The sequence below is a fragment of the Cynocephalus volans genome, chromosome 17, assembly GCF_027409185.1.
Source record: "Cynocephalus volans isolate mCynVol1 chromosome 17, mCynVol1.pri, whole genome shotgun sequence".
Taxonomy (NCBI): domain Eukaryota; kingdom Metazoa; phylum Chordata; class Mammalia; order Dermoptera; family Cynocephalidae; genus Cynocephalus; species Cynocephalus volans.
The window spans coordinates 36,114,944-36,133,005 of record NC_084476.1 but is presented as its reverse complement, the minus strand read 5'-3'; the positions used below and the strand labels follow the sequence as shown (position 1 = coordinate 36,133,005).

At 36.1% G+C, this 18,062-nt stretch overlaps 1 protein-coding gene across 5 annotated transcripts in view; it reads left to right on the top strand.

The window, feature by feature from the left end:
• Nucleotides 1-18,062, top strand: part of INVS (inversin) — a 150,480-nt gene that overhangs the window by 43,002 nt on the left and 89,416 nt on the right. Inside the window, exons 1-2 of one of the 5 annotated variants that reach the window (XM_063082259.1) lie at nt 4,552-4,572; nt 6,356-6,505. The exons of 2 other annotated variants lie outside the window; for them this stretch is intronic. The gene's annotated coding sequence lies outside the window, so the exon portion shown is untranslated. 2 more of the 5 variants (XM_063082260.1, XM_063082258.1) reach the window with 2 other exon arrangements.

Below are 18,062 nucleotides of genomic sequence, written 5' to 3'. Positions count from 1 at the left end.
GTCAGAGCAGTCTCGACAGGGAAGGTGTTAGCTGCAGTGACAAATAATCAATAGCTGTCGTTGTCATGAGGAACGTGAGCAGTTGGGCCTTTTATCTGGAGGATTAGAGGTCTAATTGGATTGAGAATAGGGAGGGTGGGCTGTTGGGTAACCCTGTCAGCCTTGTGAAGCTGTCAAATGTCAGCCTTATTCATGGTGAAGGGAATAAGGAACTCTGTACTTTCAGAATTGAAGAAGAAGGCACATGAAAGTCCTTTATACAAAGGAATAGATCCTGAAGTTGACTCAGCTAACATATGCTCCCTTTTTAATTTAATTAGATACGCCTTTGGATAATAAATCTATGGAACTTTAAATTATATTTTAAAGCCTGGATGTGCAAAACACACAGACATACACACACACACAGTGTACAAATTCAGGTTCTTTTTGTCTTGGTGATGCTAGAAGGTAAACTACCTAAATGGAGATTAAAAATGAGACTTTATGGGAGAAATTGCAGAAGTTGTCATCACATTGTCCGAATTAACAAGTGATAAGCATTTTTAACACTATTATTAGAAAAATAAGTGAGACATTAAAAAGATAGATAAGTTAATAATAAAGTGTGGATATTTGACAGTCATTTTTCTCCCATACTCATTTAGAAATGTGGTTCCTTATAAAACAAAATCTTTTTTTTTATTCCTACTTCATTCCAAAGAATGAAGAATTATGCATTGGCTAAATTGCTTCTTCAAAAGAACGACCAATTTTTTCTTCTTAAGCAAACTAGAACAAATGATAGGATTGGATGTAAATGATAGCAATGGCATCATATCAATTCAATTTCAAAGTCTCTTATCCTATACCCCTACATACTTTTGCTATACTCCTGTATATTTATACCTCAACTCTGTCATTTGAGGTATGAATAGAGAAGAATTCAGGGGAAATGAGTTAGCTTATTCTCTAGTCTACAGAGCTCTTAATACCACTTCATCAGGGCCAAGTGAATGTTTAGTAGTGATAAAAATTAAACAAAATGTTATAAACAAAATTTATAATTTTCTTTATATATATTGCTCTATGTACAAATTAAATTCAGTACACTGCTGTCACCCAAAAGCATGTATAATTTTTTTTAAATGTTTTTTATAATGTACTAGGTACTGAGAGCATTTATAAGCATCATCTATACAATATATCTTCATGAAAGCCTTGATAAAGGTGAGTTGACAGTAATGCCAACAGTGTGTGAATAGGCAGTCCTAAATTACGAGTTATACATTCAGCCTATCTCTATAACCCCATGGTCTCTTCTCTGAACTCATCCAATTGAAATGACTCAAAAAAGTATTCTAAAAAATAAAGGAATTTACAAAGTAGACACTTGATGGATGAATCTAGTGATCTTATTGGGCCCTTCAAACTCTAATGTTTACCATTACAAATATTTCATTAAATTCTTCCCATGTCAGTGATGGCTTAAAAATTCTATGATTTTATTCACTTTGAAATCCACATTAAAGATTTGCAGAATTCTCAATCCTGTTAACTAAGCATTTAGAATTGTAATTTTCTAACATACTTGTTTTGCTTGATCTAAGCTAGAAAAATTTTAAATTTCAAAACAACTATCCAAGGTTGCAGAAATCTCTCATATTTTTAAAAACAGCTTTATTGAAACATAATTCACATATCATACAATTCACCTATTTAATGTGTGCAATTCAGTGATTTTTAGTATATTCTCATCATTGGACAATCAACACCACAATCTAATTTTAGAACATTTGTCCACCATAAAAAAAAAAATCCACACACATTAGCAGTCAACCGAAATTCCTCCCTTTACCCCCTCCATGCTGTCTTTGCATTAACTGTCATTAGTACAATGGTACAGACACAGTAAATTTTAAATAAACGTTTGCTTTAAAATACAAGAAGGGATATGTATTAGGTTCATAGGGCTGACCTAGCAAAGTACCATAAATAGGGTAGCTTAAAACAATATAAATTTAATGTCTCATAGTACTGGAGACTAGCATTTCAAAGTAAAGTTAGTGGCAGAGCCAAGCTTCCTCTGTAGCCTGTAGGGGAATTCTTCCTTGCCTCTTCTTAGCTGCTGGTTGTTGCCAACAATTTTTAGTGTTTCTTAACTTGCAGCTGAATAACTCCAATCTCTGCCTTTGCCATTACCTGGCATTCTTTCTGTGTGTCTCTGTCTTCATATGTCCATCTTCTTATAAGGACACCAGTCATGTTGGATTAGGACACACTCTGCTCCTGCCTAACCTCATTTTAGCTAATTTCATGTGCAACTACCTTATTTCCAAATAAGGTCACATTCTGTTTCCTCATATTTTATGCAGTTCTTCTAGAGCTGTATCTGTGGAAGTATAATTGTGACTACATTATACTTAAACAGAATTGTTCACAGGAAATAGGAGAGGCAAATTTGATATCTTGGCAAAAAAAAGTTCAAAGTTTAAATAGCTAGATATGCATTATGGGTTTTGGTCAAAACATAATTCCTATGACCTATAAGCAAAATCTTTGCTATTGAGGTCAGATTAGAATATTTTATTGCTTTGTAACTCCTCATAATTCTTATTATTCATTCAACAAATATTTGTGCAGAAGCCACTGTGCTAAGTTATAGAAATATAACCATGAACAGGGACAGTCTTGCCCTCAAGAAATTCATAGTTTAGTGAGGACAACAGACAAGGTAGATAGGTAATTAAAATACAGTATTATTGTGTTAAATGCTAGAAAAGGATAAGCCTAGGGATATGAGAAAATGTAGGAGAGGCACCTAATCTATCCTGGGTTGTTGTGGTCAGGAATGACTTCCTTCAATAGATAGCATTTATGCTAAGTGGAGAAGGGAAAAGAAGTGGTAAGGCCATCCCAAGAATACCTTGGAGTATTCTTGCAGTGTTCTCAAGTAGAGAAAGCATATGTAGTTTTATATGTATGGATCTTTGAGTATGAGGTATAAAATGTGGAGAGATGATATTGGTCAAGTAAAGCGGGATCAGACCATAAAGGATTCTATGTGGAGAAAAATGAACGGATTTGAAAATTTATTGAATGGTGTCTTAGTTTCTTTTCTGCTTCTGTAACAGAAAGCCACAGACTGGGTAATTTATAAGGAAAGAAGTTTATTTGGCTCATAGTTCTGGAGTCTGGGAAGTCCAAGATCAAGGGGCCATACCTTGTGAGATCCTTCTTGCTGTGTCATAACATACTGGAAGGCATCACATGGTGAGGGAGCATACATGGGACACAGAGAGAAGAAAAGGAGGCCGAACTCCCATTATAACTAACCTGATCCTATGATAACAGCCATTAATTCATTAGGCTTTACCCTCATGACCTAATCATCTTTTAAAGGTCCCACCTCTTAATACTGTCACAATGGCAATTAAATTTCAACATGAGTTTTGGAAGGGACATTCAAACCATAGCAAAGGGTTAGATTTAAAACTTGAAAATTGATAATGTTGGGTTGAAAGAAAGGGATTTGCCGCTAACTCACCACTGCCCTTCTGATCACCAAATTCAAATACCTTCCCTAAGTCCTCATACTCCTTGACTTCATTGATATATTTGACCTTCTTTATAACCCTTTCCATGCATCTCTTTCCTTTTCCTGATGTATTATAAGCTGTAACAGTGGCAAAAGCACTGGACTATTGGAAGTCAGAAGACCTAGATTCATGACTTAGACTCCGCTTCTTTCTAACTGAGTGATTTTAGGCAGGTTTTAAGTTGAAGCACTCTGGGTTTCTGTTTGCTATTCTTTAAATTTGTAACAATACTTAGGTTCTAATGGGGATTAAATAAATTAATGGATTTGAAAGGGCTCTATACAACCCTTGATTCTGTTAAGGGATACGTAGTCTAAAGAGCACTGACTTACTTAAATCACAGAATGATAAGCCTTTTGAGTATGTAAAAAGGTGAATTTAAGGAGATTGAATTAGTCACTTTGAGGTTAAAATTAAAAAGCATCAACCAAGACGTCAGGTTTAACAGTTCTGAGAATATCATTAGACCCTTACTTATGAATCTTAGTCCTTCTTATCTTGTATTATAATTATTCATGAACAAATCCACTCCTATTGTTCTGTGAGCTTCTAGAGTACAGAGTATCATCAAATTTATCTTTATATTCCCTTACAATGCCTCATGCAAAAGATGTGCTAAATAAATATCTGTGAGGAATGAAACAATGAATTATTGTGCTAGTATTGTCAGAATCAGTTATGGGTCCAATTTAATATTCAACATCCTTTAATTATTTTGTTTTCTAGTTTTTATTTTTGCAGAGATTTTTTTTTAAACGCTTATTTTGTAAAACCTTTTATTATCTGAACTTTGGCATTTACTATGAGATACAGCATTTAATTCACAGTGAGAAGGCAGAAGCTTGGTACCACCTGCTTGGACAAGGAAAGCTCTAAGAGAAGATGCCTTACCAGCTGGTTATATGTGCTCAGCAGGAAGGGGTATTGAATTGCATGAAGATTATAGTTGATCTCTAATCAAGGACAGCTATCATCAGCACAAGATCCAAAAAAAGTAAATAGATCATCAAGTAATACTTGTGAGTCTACTGCAGGTAGGCAGTGGGCAACTTGAAATTCTGTTCAAATGAAGCAGGGCTCTAATCACCAGCCAGAATAAAGTTTAAGATTTCATGGCTGTTCGTCCAGTGGGTCAAATTATTAGTTCAAGGGCGTGAATTGGCTGTATGGGGAAAATATGAGATCCTAGTTATAATTGCTAGGATACCAGGTCCTATATTATAATAGTTGCAAGGATGACTCAAGGTATGATATGCTTTCTCAATGGTCAGTCCAGGGCAATTGCTGTCTTAGATTAATGTAGTTAGAAGGGTGAGAATGGTTGAGACTGTCTAAATATACTTCTTGCAACATCAGGATTAATGCAGTGGTTCTCAACTATCTAAGGAGCTTTTAAAAATAGTAATACCTTCTGGTAGTGGTGTAGGAGCTCATATTGGATCAACCCTCCAGATGATAACATTTATAAACTCTACAAAATATAAAAACAACTTTCTAGAGGAACTGGAGAGTGACCAGAAGCAGGCAGAAATTGTCGAAGAAGGGAATAAGAGAATGACATTGAGTGAGTTTCTACTTTCACGGCAGGGCCTATTCAATTCTTCAAGGGGAATGAAAATTGAATAGAAATCTGTACTCTTAGTTGAGAAATAACAGGACAGCATTTGGGGCTATGACTGAAATCAAAGATTTTCCGGAACATAGAGACTCACAAAAGGGAAGCCCCAAACTCTGCATATAAACTGCAAAAATCTCTGACTGACCCTAATCTAAACATACATGGGGAAAACCTTAGGCAGCCAAGCTAAGACTGAAATAACTAATTGGAGATACTGCCTATCCAGGAGAAACAGAGTTTTGAGTTTGAGTTCAGCCAAGTTATCTGCTTGCTAAAACAAAAAACCAATACTCTTCAGCATGACATAAGAGAATCCAGAGTCTTTATGACATATCATTTTCAATGTCTAAGATATTCTCAAAAATTATTAGATGTGTGGACAAACAGGAAACTGTGATCCATAATGGAGTGAAACTATCATTGTTGTTCCAAATGTTTAATTAGCAGACAAGAATTTTAAAGGAACTATTTTAACTCTACTCAAGGATGCAAGGAAAACTATGTTTGTAATGAATAAACAGATGGGATACCTTGCAGAAAAATATAGAAATTATAAAAAATAAGTAAATGGAAATTCTAAAACTGAAAAGATAGGTTACGTAAATAAGAATTTCAATGAAAGGGCTTAGCAGATTGGAGATGATAAAAAAGTCAGTGAACTTGAAGATTCAATTGATGGAAATTATCCAACCTAAAAAAAGAGGTGACTATAGTAAGAAAAAATGAGTCTCAGTGATTTGTAGGACAATATTGAAAGATCTAACATACTTGTAATTAGATGCAAAGGATAGGAGAGAGGGAATGAGGAAAAAAAATCATTGAGAAAATGATGACCAATAATTGCCCTAATGTGATGAAAGACATAAATTTAAAGATTCAGGGAGCTCAGTGAACCCTAATAAGACAAATAGAAAGAAAACCCTGCCTAGCAATCCTATAACCAAACTGCTGAAAACCAAAGATGAAAAGAAAATCTTGAAAGCAGACAGAGAAAGACATGATCCAACATAGTAAATGATGAATACAAATGACAGCATACTTCTCCTCAGAAACAATAGACATAAGCAGACAGTAGAATGACAACTTTAAACTGCTGAAAGAAAACAAAAACAAAAGCTATCAACCTAGAATTTTATATCTATTAAAACTATCTTTCCAGAATAAAAGTGAAATAAGGAAAAACAAAACAAAGAGAATTTATCTCAAACAAACCTATATTACAAGAAATACTAAAGGGAGTTCTTCAGAAAGGAAATGATAACAGATTGGAACTTGGATCTTCAGGAGGGAATGAAAAGCACCAGAAAAGGTAATATATGGGTAAAGATGAACAACTATTTTTCTTTAAATTTCTTTAAAATACATACATATAAAGCAAAATTATAAAATCATTGTGAGATTTATAGTATATGTGGAAGTAATACATGTGATAACTATAGCATAAAGGATGGTATGGGAGTAAATGCAACTATACAATTGCCAGGCTCTTACATTTTATATGAAGTGTTACAATATTAACTCTAGTATACTTGGTAAAGTTAAGTCCATAAACTATAATCCTTAGAGACGCTACTAAAATAATAATGCAAAGAAGAGTAAATTTTTTTAAAAAATTCAATAGAGATATTTAAAAAGGAATTCTTAAAATCATCTGAGAACCACTTCTCAAGATTCTACTTCAGTCAGTCTGAGGTAGAAACTAGGCAGTAATACTTTGTAAAAGCTTCCCAGACAGGTGCTTGATAACAATTCGTATATTTTCTTTTGTGAAGTTATCTGTTCAAATCCTTTGCCCATTTTTTTTCTGTATCTTTTTGATGCCACCACAGATGAGACACTAAACAAAGTTTTTAAAATAATATTATAGATTAGATTACCTATGATAACAATGCATATTAATTTCTTTAACTCTCTATGACAATGATTCTTTTTTTAAATTGCACCAAAATATATTACATAAAATTTACCATTGTAACCATTTTTACGTATACAATTTAGTGGCATTAAGCACATTCATAATATTGTGCAACCATCTCCACTATTTCTTCCTTATGTTATTTTTAATAGTTTCTTGAATTAAGATCAGTTATACAATAATTTGCACATATCTGAGATGTGTAGTTTGATAAGTTTTAACGTATGTACACACTCATGAAACCATCGCTACAATCAAAATAATAAGCATAACCATCATCTTCAAAAGTTTCCTCATGACCATTTGTTATCCTTCCCGCTACAACTCTCTGCCCCCACCCTTGCTCTCTAGGCAGCCACTGATCTGCTTTCTGTCACTACATATGGGTTTGCATTTTCTAGAAATTTTTTAGGAAAAAAAAATTTCCTTCATATGCTTACTTTGTATGAGGACACTTTAGATAGTCTTTTTAATTTTAGCCATTCTAAATTAAGCAATTTATTCCATTTAGTTGTGTAGTGGTTTTAATTTGCATTTCTTTAATGACTAATGATGTTGAGGATCTTTTCAAGTACTTGTCATTTGCATGTTTCTTTTTTTTTTTTTTTTTTTGGCATGTTCATATTCCATTTCATTATTTGTTCTGTAGATTCCTTAGGCTTCTACATAAAAAATCATGTCGTGTGCAAATAAAAACAAATTTACTTTATGCCCTTCCTTCCTTCCTTCCTTCCTTCCTTCCTTTCTTTCTTTCTTCCTTTCTTCTTTCTCTGGCTTCCCTGGCTAAGACCTCCATTACAGGTTTAAATAGAAATGGTTAGAGTGAACATCCTTGCCTTTTTTCTGATCTTAGGAAGAAGGCATTTAGTAATTCTACCATTAGGTATGAAGTTAACTGTCAGTTTTTGAAAGATGTTCTTGATCTAAAGCATACAAGAACATCAAATGTAGGGGAAGCTACTACCTCAAGATTTAGGGAGAGCATCCAAGAGAGGAACAAACATGGAAGAGGACCTTCCTCCCCACAACGCTGAGATTCAGACCTTGTTGGAATGAGTGTGGCTGTGGCTCTGGATGTTGGAGAAATTCAATTGGATGCCAAGGACCAGAGCTGGAGAGCTGGGGCTGGTGAGCAGAAAGCTGCTCACCTGGGTAGTAGTGGAATTCACTGGAGTGTGAGATCACTGATTCTCCTGTAGACCCCTGACATCTGTGTCATAGGAGCAAGAAGAAGAGCATACTGGAGCCAGGAAAAGAGCCCCTTCCCCTGCTATTACTGCAGTGTCCCTGCTGCACCCTGTACTGATAAAGCCAAATATTGTGGCAACTGGCAAAGGAGAAATGTTTGCAGGGCCTAGTTCCCTGTGTCACAAAACAGAGTAAAGAAGAGTTGATTTGGAGCTAAATTTCTCCAACATCCAAGGCCACGGCCACACTCATTCCAACAAGGTCTGAATCTCAGCTTTGCAGGGAGGGAGATCCTCTTCCAAGTTTGTTCCTCCCTTGGATGCTCTCCTTAAATCTCAGAGATAATAGCTTCCCCCTACATTTGCTATTTGATTTGGAGCTGAGAAGCAAATAACAGATAACTGGTATGTTGATTGAGGAAACTTTCTTTTGATTCTTGTTTGCTGAGAATTTATACCATGAGTAGGTGTTGAATATTGTCATATGCCTTTTCTACATCTATTGGGATGATCATATAGTTGTTCTCTATTTAATTAATTTTGGTCATTACATCAATTGATTTTTAAATATGAAACCAATCTTGCGTTATTGGGATGAAGTCCCACTTGGTCATGACATATTATGCTTTTTATTTATTGCTCAATTTAATTTGCTAATATATTAAGGATTTGTGTAACAGTGTTAAAGGAAATTAGTTAATAGTTTAGTTTTCTTTTCTTGTAATATCTTTGTCAGGTTTTGGTATCAGGATTATTCAGACCTTATAAAATAAGCTGAGAACTGTTTCATCCTCCTGTACTATTGGTAAGATTGGTGTTAATTTCTTTCTTAAATTTTTGATAGAATTCACCAGTGAAACTACCTAGTCCTGGACTTTTTTTCTTTTCTATTTTGGTAAGAAGGGTTTTGTTTGTTTGTTTAGTTTTGTTTTGTTTTTTAACAGCAAACCTAATTTCTTTAATAGATTTCAGCTATTCAGATTTTTATATTTTTTCTTACATCCATTTTGGTATGTTGTTGTAGTGGATTGAATTATGTCCCCCCAAAACTCTGTGAAGCTTGAATTATGTCCCCCAAGTTCCATGCATTAGAAACTTAGTCCCCACTGTGACTGTTAAGAGGGTGGGAAATCCTATTATGGTAACAGAAAGGTGGAGGCTTAAAGAGGTGATTGGACTGTAGGACCATTCCATAGGGAATGGATTAAAAAATGGTGGTCAGGGACATGGTTCTGAGGGCTTTAAAAGAAGAGGAGAGTCTGTCTTTCTCTCTCTCTACTCTCTCTGCTTCCACCATCTTGCAATGTGAGACCCCTGGGTCACTCTAGACACCACCAGATGGACTTTGAACTTCCCAGCTTCTGAAACTGTAAACAATAAATTTCATTTTTTCTTTATAAATTACCCAGTCTCAGGAATTCTGTTATAGCAACACAAAACAGATTAATACAGAAAATTGGTACCAGAGAAGAGGGGTGTTGCTTATAACAGATACTTGAAAATGTGGAAACGGCTTTGGAACTGGGTGTTGAGGAGAGGTCGGAGGAGTTTGGAGGACTCAGAAGAAGACAAAAGACAAGGGAAAGTTTGGAATGTCTTAGAGACTGGTTATGTGGTGGTTAGCAGAATGCTGATAGAAATATGGACTGTAAATACCATTCTAAGGAGGTCTCAAATAGAAATAAGAAGGAGTTTATTGGAAACTGGGGCAAAGATCACCTTTGCTGTGAACTGGCAAGAAATTTGGCTGCATTCTGTCCATGCCCTAGGACTTTGTGGAGGTTGGAACTTAGGAGTTGCGAACCAGAGTGCTTGGTGGAAGAAATTTCTAAGCATCAAAGCATTAAGGAAGCTGCATGGCTACTTACAACAGCCTACACTGAGTTATGGCAGCAAAGGCATGACATAAAGCCAGAATTTTAAAGGGAATCAGAGTTTAAAAATTTAGAAAATTTACAGCCTGGTTATGTGGTAAAGAAGCAGAGAGCGTGCAATGGTGCAGCCCAGCAACCATTAGCTAAGAAGATTAGTGCAAAAGATAGGGAATATCAGCAGAAGAAGAAAAGGGCCCTGAAGGCATTGCAGAAGCCTCTGGGGCCAACCTCTCTATTTCAGGCCCAAAGGCCTACGGAAACAGAATGGTCTTGGAGAACAGGCCTGAGGCACCCTCCACGGGCCCACTGCCCAGGACCACCTCGGGAAGCTGCTTCTAGCACCAGCACCGCAGCTGCTTTAGCTGATCCAGCCATGGCTAAATTGGTCCCAGGCATGGCTGGATCCACAGCTTTGGAAGATACAAGCCAGAAGCCTCGGTGGCAACCATGTGGGTGTTAAGTCTTCAGGCTTGCAGAATGCCAGAGCTGTGGAGGCTTGGGTGCCTTCACCCAGATTTCAAAGGATGTATGGAAAAGTCTGGGTGCCCAGGAAGAGATCTGTCGCAGGGGTGGAGTCACTACAGACAGTCTTTGCTAGAGCAATGCTGAGTGGAAACGTGGGGTCAGAGTTGCAGCAGAGAAACCCCAACAGTGCCATGCCTAGTGGAGCCGTGAAAGTGAGACCACCATGGACACCCCAGATCTGTGGAGCTACCACAGTGGAACGCCAGCCTGGGAGAGCTGAAGTGTAATGTGAGACCAGAAAAGCCATAGGAGCAGAGCTGCCCAAGGACTTGGGGACCCAACCCCCACACCAGCATGCAGAGGACCTCGAACATGGAGTCAAGGTACATGATTTACCAGCTTTGAGATTCAATGCATGCCCTGCTGGGTTTCGGACTTGTTTGGGACATGTTATACCTTTCTTTTGGCCTATTTCTCCATTTTGTAATGGGAATATGTACCCTATGTTTATCCCACCATTGTATCTTGGAAGTAGATAACTTATATTGATTTCACAGATGGGACTTGGAACCTTGAACTTTTGAGTTGAAACAAGTTAAGACTTTGAGGATGAAATGAATGTATTTGTATGTCAAAAGGACATGAATTTGGGGGTACCAGGGGCAGAATGTAGTGGATTGAATTATGTCCCCCCAAAACTCTGTGAAGCTTGAATTATGTCCCCCAAGTTCCATGCATTAGAAACTTGGTCCCCATGGTGACTGTTAAGAGGGTGGGAAATCCTATTATGGAAACTGAAAGGTGGAGGCTTACAGAGGTGATTGGACTGTAGGACCATGCAGCAGTTAATGTATTAAAAATGGTGGTCAGGGGCATGGTTCTGAGGGCTTTAAAAGAAGAGTCTGTCTTTCTCTCTCTCTGCTGTCTCTGCTTCCACCATCTTGCAATGTGAGACCCCTGGGTCACTGTCACCACCACCAGATGGACTTTGAACTTCCCAGCCTCAGAAACTATAAGCAATAAGTTACATTTTTTCTTTATAAATTACCTAGTCTCAGGTATTCTATTATAGCAACACAAAATGGACAAATACAGTTGTCTTTTTCAATGATTTGTCACTTTCATCTAAGTAGTCCGATAGGTTTATTGGCAAAGCCTGGCTGGTTAGCTCAGTTGGTTAGAGCACCACCTTGTAACACCAAAGTCAAGGGATCAGATCCCCATACTGTCCAGCAGCCAAAAAAACAAAAACAGTTGGCATGAAATTGTTCTCTATTTCTTCTGTTACTATTCTAATGTTTATAGGATCTGTAGTGATATTCTCTTCTTTTATCCCTGATGTGGTAGGCTGCATATTGCCCTTCAAAGATGTCTATTTCCTAATTCTTGGAATTTGTGAATATGTTACCTTAAATGGTAGAAAGGATTTAGCAGGTGTAATGAAGTTAAGATTCTTTTTTTTTTTTTTTTTTTTAAGATTCTTGATATGGGGAGATTATCTTGGATTATTCAGGTGAGGACAATGTAATCAAAATGGTCCTTATAAGGGAAAGAGGGAGGTAGGAGAGTCAGTAAAGGGGATGTGATGATGGAAACTAAAGTGGTCAGAGTGGTAAAATTGCTGGCTGGAAGGGGCCACAAGCCAAGAAATATGGGCAGCATCTAGATTCTGCAAAAGACAAGAAAACAGTTTCTCCCTAAAAGGAGGAGGAAAACTTTCTCTGTATACTCTCATACAACACTTCTGATACCAAATATATGGAGAGGAGAGTTTCTCACATCAACCAGTTCTTCAATTCTCCATGGACACCAACTGGATTTTGATCATAACTGCCTGGACTTAGTGTAGACACCACAGGTTAAAGGCTCAGTCCTAAATGACTGAGCCCCACTTCAGATGTCAGTCATAAATAGTGTGTTCCAAGGTTACACACAGCTTCTGTCCAACTTGGCTGCAAATTGGAGGTTCTCATAACCTCCTCCTCAGGTTCAATGATTTGCTACAATGGCTCACAGAAACCAGGGAGAGTTCACTTACTATTATCAATTTATTACAAAGGATATTTTAAAGGATACAAATGAATAGCTAAATGAAGAGATATATAGGGTGAGGTCCAGATGGTTTGGAGCACAGGAGCTTCTGTTCCTGTAGAATTTGGGGTGCGCCACCCTCCTGACACATGGATGTGTACTTGTTCACCAACCTGGAAGCTCTTCAAACCTCTTCAATTAGAGATTTTACGGAGGCTTCATTCTGTGAGAATGGTTGATTAAATTATTGGCCACTGGTGATCAACTCAACCTTCAGTCCCTCTCCTCTCCAGAGGTCAGGCGGATGGTGCTGAAAGTTCCAACCCTCTAATCATGTGGTTGGTTCTCCTGGCAGCCAGCACCCCCATTCTTAGAAGCTTTCCCAAAGTCACCTCATTATCATAATCTCAGGTCTAGTTGAAAGGGGCTCATTATAAATAGCAAAAGGTGTTCCTTTCACCTTTGTCACTCGGAGCTGTTTGATGAGCAGGGAACAAAAACTAAATATTGTAACAAAATATGCTCCTATCTCTCATCACTTAGGAAATTATATGGGTTTTAGGAGCTCTGGCCAGGAGCCAGAGACAAAGACCAAAATATATATTTCTTATAGTATCATAATATCATACTCCCCTGGAACCTCCAGAAGGAATGCAGCCTGCCTTGATTTTAATCTAGTGAGACCCCTGTTAGGTTTCTGGCCTACAGAACTGTAAGATAATAAATGTGTATTGTTTTAAGACCCTACGCTTATTGTAATTTGTTCTAGTAACATAGGAAATTAATATACCTGATATCAGTAATTTGTAGGGTTTTTTCTCTTTTTTCTTGATCAGTCTTAACGAGACATTAATTAATTTTATTAACCTTTCTGAAGAACCAACATTGGCTCTTTATCTTTTCCATTGTCAGTTTCCTATTTCATTAAATTCTTTTTTGATCTTTATTCCCTTTTCTTTACTTTTGCTTATTTTGGGTTTAATTTTCTTCATCTTTTTCTAGCTTCTTATGCTGTAATCTTAGATCAATAATTTTATATAGTCATTATAATAAAATTATTATAAAATATTATATTTATACATTATGAATATAGCATATATAATTCTTTAATTACATATGTATATAATTTAGTTAAATATGTATAAATACAGTTATTTAAGTCCATGAAATTTCCCTAGCCATTTCTTTAGCTGTAACTCACAAGTTTTGATATATTTTCTTTTAAGTTTGAAATATTTTCTAATTTTCCTTATGATTTTTCCTTTGAACCATGGATTGTTTTAGAAATGTACTGTTTAATTTCTAAATATTTGGGCTTTTGTATATGTATTATATTACTGTTGGTATCTAATTTTACTCTGTTGTGATGAGTGACATTCTGTAAGATTTCAGTCTTTTAAAATTTGTTGAGACTTACTTTACAGCCCAGGATATGTTTAATTCTAATGAACATTTCACGTGCACTGTATTCTGCAGTTGTTTAGTATAGTGTTCTACAAAATATCAGTTAGGTAAATGTAGTTGATAGTAGTGTTCAAATCTTTTATGTACAAATGAACTTTAATAGGTTTTTTAAAAAAATTTGAAACATCTCACACTTACAGAAAAGTTGCAAGTACAATACAACAAATTTTTTCCCCTGAACCATTTGAGAGTGAATTGCTGATCTGATGCCCTACTACATCCAAATTTTTTTAGTGTGTATTTTCTAGAAACAAGGATGTTCTCCAACATTATCACAATACAAGCATCAAAATCAAATCATTAACATTGATACATAGACTTCATTATTATCCCAGTACTATCCTTAGGTATTAAGTTCAGAATCACACTCATTGCATTTAATTGTCAAGTCTCCTTCAGTCTGGAAAATTTCTTAATCTTTCCTCAGCTTTTATAATATTGACACATTTGAAGATTACGGGCTAGATATTTTGTGTAAAATCCCTCAATTTGGGTTTGTTAAGTATCTTCTCATGATTAGAGTTAGGCTATTCATATGCCCGAGAAGTGATGCTATGTTCTTCTCACTGAATTCTTTTAAGTGTCACACAATTTCAACATTTCCCACTTCTGCTGATGTTCACTTGCTCATTTAATTAACGTAGAGGTACATGTTTTATCTTTGTAATGGATAAAAATATTTTGTGGGAAGGTACTTTGAAGCTATGTAGATATCTTAATGTTTACTTTATCTGATATTAATGTAGCCACTCCATCTTTCTTATAATTACTCACTTCAGACATATGTTTTTCTATCCTATTACTTTCAACTTATCTGTGTTTTTATGTTTAAAATGTATCTCTTAGACAACATAAGCATCTCTTGTAGATTTGCTTTTTTATCTAGTCTGACAATATCTGCTTAAATCAAATGTTAGTACATTTACATTTAATGAATTACAATAGTCTCCCCTTATCCATGGTTTCACTTTCTTTGGTTTCAGTTATCCATGGTCAACTGTGGTCCAAATATACTAAATGGAAAAAATCCAGAAATATATAATTCATAAGTTTTCAATTGCACACCATTCTGAGTAGCATGATGAAATCTGTGCCATCCTGCTCCATACCACATGGGATGTGAGTCATTCCCTTGTTCATTGTACCCAAATTGTATACACTACCCACCCATTAGCCACTTAGTCTTCTCAGTTATCAGGTTGACTGGCATGGTTTCTCTGTTCTTGTGTTCAAGTAACCCTTATTTTACTTAATAATGGCCCCAAAGTGTAAGAGTAGTGGTACAGGCAATTCAAATATGACAAAGAGAAGCTGTAGAGCATTTCCTTTAAGTGAAAGGTGAACATCAATCATAGGCATGTATGTATAGGAAAAAGTATAGTATATGTAAGGTTTGGTACTATCTGCAGTTTCAGACATCCACTGAGAGTCTTGGAATGAATCCTCCATAAGTAAGGGGGGACTACTGTTGATATTGAGTTTGGGTCTTCCATCTTATTATTTTTATTTTCTGTTTGAGCCAACTGTTTTTCTTCCTCTCCACCTGTTTTCTGCTCTTTTGCTTTAATCAAATATTTTTTAATATTTCATTTTAGTTCCTCTGTTGGATTTTTAGCTCTACCTATGTGTTATTTTTAAGAGGTTGCTCTAGGGTTTATAGTATGCATCTTTAACTCATCACATCAGAATATTATACTACTCATAAAAGTTAAATATGTCATTCCATTGTCTTCTGGTACCCATTGTTTCTGATGAGAGGTATACTGTCATTCCTATTGTTCTTATGTATGTAATGGTGGTGGTTGTTTTTCTTTATTTCAATATTTTTTTTTAGTTTTCGCCTTTTTGCCTATCCTCTGCCTAGAGGTGTTTGGAGTTTTTTGTTTGTTTGTTTGTTTGTTTGTTTTTTAGATTTTTTTAGTAACCATGCTTGGGATTCACTGAGATTCTTGGATCTAAAAGTTGATATTTTCACCAAATTTTAGTTGTTATTTCTTAAATACCTTATCTGTTCCATTCTCTCTCCTCACTATGGGATACAAATTATGCATATGTTAGGTTTTTCTATATTTTTCTACCAGTCATGGAAGTTCTATTTATTTTTTTAGAAATCCTTTTCTTTCATTTAAATTAGTTCATTGCTATTAATTTATATTGACAATCACTGATCCTTTCCTCTGCTATTTAGCCTACTAAGTCCATAGAGTAATTTCTACATTTCAAATATTGTACTTTCCAATTATAGAATTTCCAGTTGGTTCTTTTTATAGTTTCATTTTCTCTGCTGAGATTTCATCATTTGTTTGGTAATTTTGACCATCTTTTCTGTTAGGTTCTTGAACATGTTTATAAAGCTGCTGTAAAGCCCTTGTGTGCTAATTCCAACATCTGGGTCATCTTGAGATGTGTTTCTATTGTTTTTGCTCTTAACATTGAGACGTATTTTTCTGTTTGTTTGTAGGTGAAGTAATTTTTTATTGTATACTCAAAATTGTGGATACCTTGAAGGGACTCTTGATTCCATTATCCTCCTTGAAAGAGTGCTAATTTTTTATTCTGTTAGGCAGTTAAAACTGGCTAATCACATTGAACTTGTTGAGTGTTTCAGTTTTTCCCTTAGTCTTTGGTTGAATCTCTTAGACCTGATCCATAGTCTGGTACATATTCTATGCATTTAAGGCATACCTCTTCTTAGATTTCAATGCAAAGCCTGAGATGTGTACCACGCCCTCTAACTAGATGGGAATCAAACTCCAAATTCTACTCCTATGTCTTGGGTAGTAGCTGAAATCTCTGATCAGCAGTCTCTCCATGCATTTTCAATTCAGGGATCAGCCAAGGATTTTAGGGGCTTCCCTTCTTTGGCTCTTTTTTCCATCTCCGTATCTAGTCTACCATGTCTATTATCTAATAACGGAAAGTAGCCTACCAGTCTTCTTGATTCAAGTCTTTCTCCTCTTCAAACCATTCTTCTCTCTAGAGCTAGATTTCATTCAGTCATTTACTTATGTGAAAAATAGTCAATACGCACTTTCCCAAAGACTGTACTTCAAGCATTCAAGCTACTGCAGATGCTAGGTTGGCTTGCCACATAGATTCAGCTGGTAAAGAGACCACAAGTTCAAGTTGATTTAAACAGTTTATTACTTATGGCATAGCAGGCAGCATGAACTTCATGTTTATATTAGTTCTCCTCACCCCTGACTCCCATAAAAATGATACGGAGGTAAGTCCAGCTAGATGCTACACAGGCTGTGGGTCTGTATCGCACCTGAGGAAATTTGAGCTAATAAAACCCCCAATCTTACATTAGGGTTGTGAGTAAACCTGCCCAAACTTTGCTCCCAAATGAAACATTATCTTTATTATCCTGGTCGGCAAGCAAATCAATCCTCTAACCTGAAGGGAGGTACTTTCTCTGGCTTCCAAAGCCACTTGCTATGCAGACATCCTTGGAAAGATAGTCCAAATTACTATATATGTAGAAACACTATGGAGAATTGCCTCCAAACATGTACAGGGACAAAGCAAATACACCTTAGCTCAAGTTTTGAGAGTTATTTCAGAAGTGTCAGAAATGTGCCCATCTGTTCTCCAATCCCTGTTATCCTTCTCCATTCTATCTGCAGATGTAAGAGAAATCTCAACCACTTGCTAATTTTAGGCATAAATTTTCACAACAGGTTTTAAATCTTTCATCCCACACAAGATATAAAGGTGAAAACTAGAATTTCCTTGGAACTGTTGGACTGACACTTCTTTACCCTGAACTGGAAAGGCATAGTCCACAAAGGCATTATTACCTGTTTATAGTTAGCAACTTATTTATACTTTGAACAAATATCTAAAGGAATTGAGTTAGGTTTGATTGGAGGAGGAAGAGACTAGAGATATACACCATAGTCCTAGCTTCATGTGCCTTACACCCAA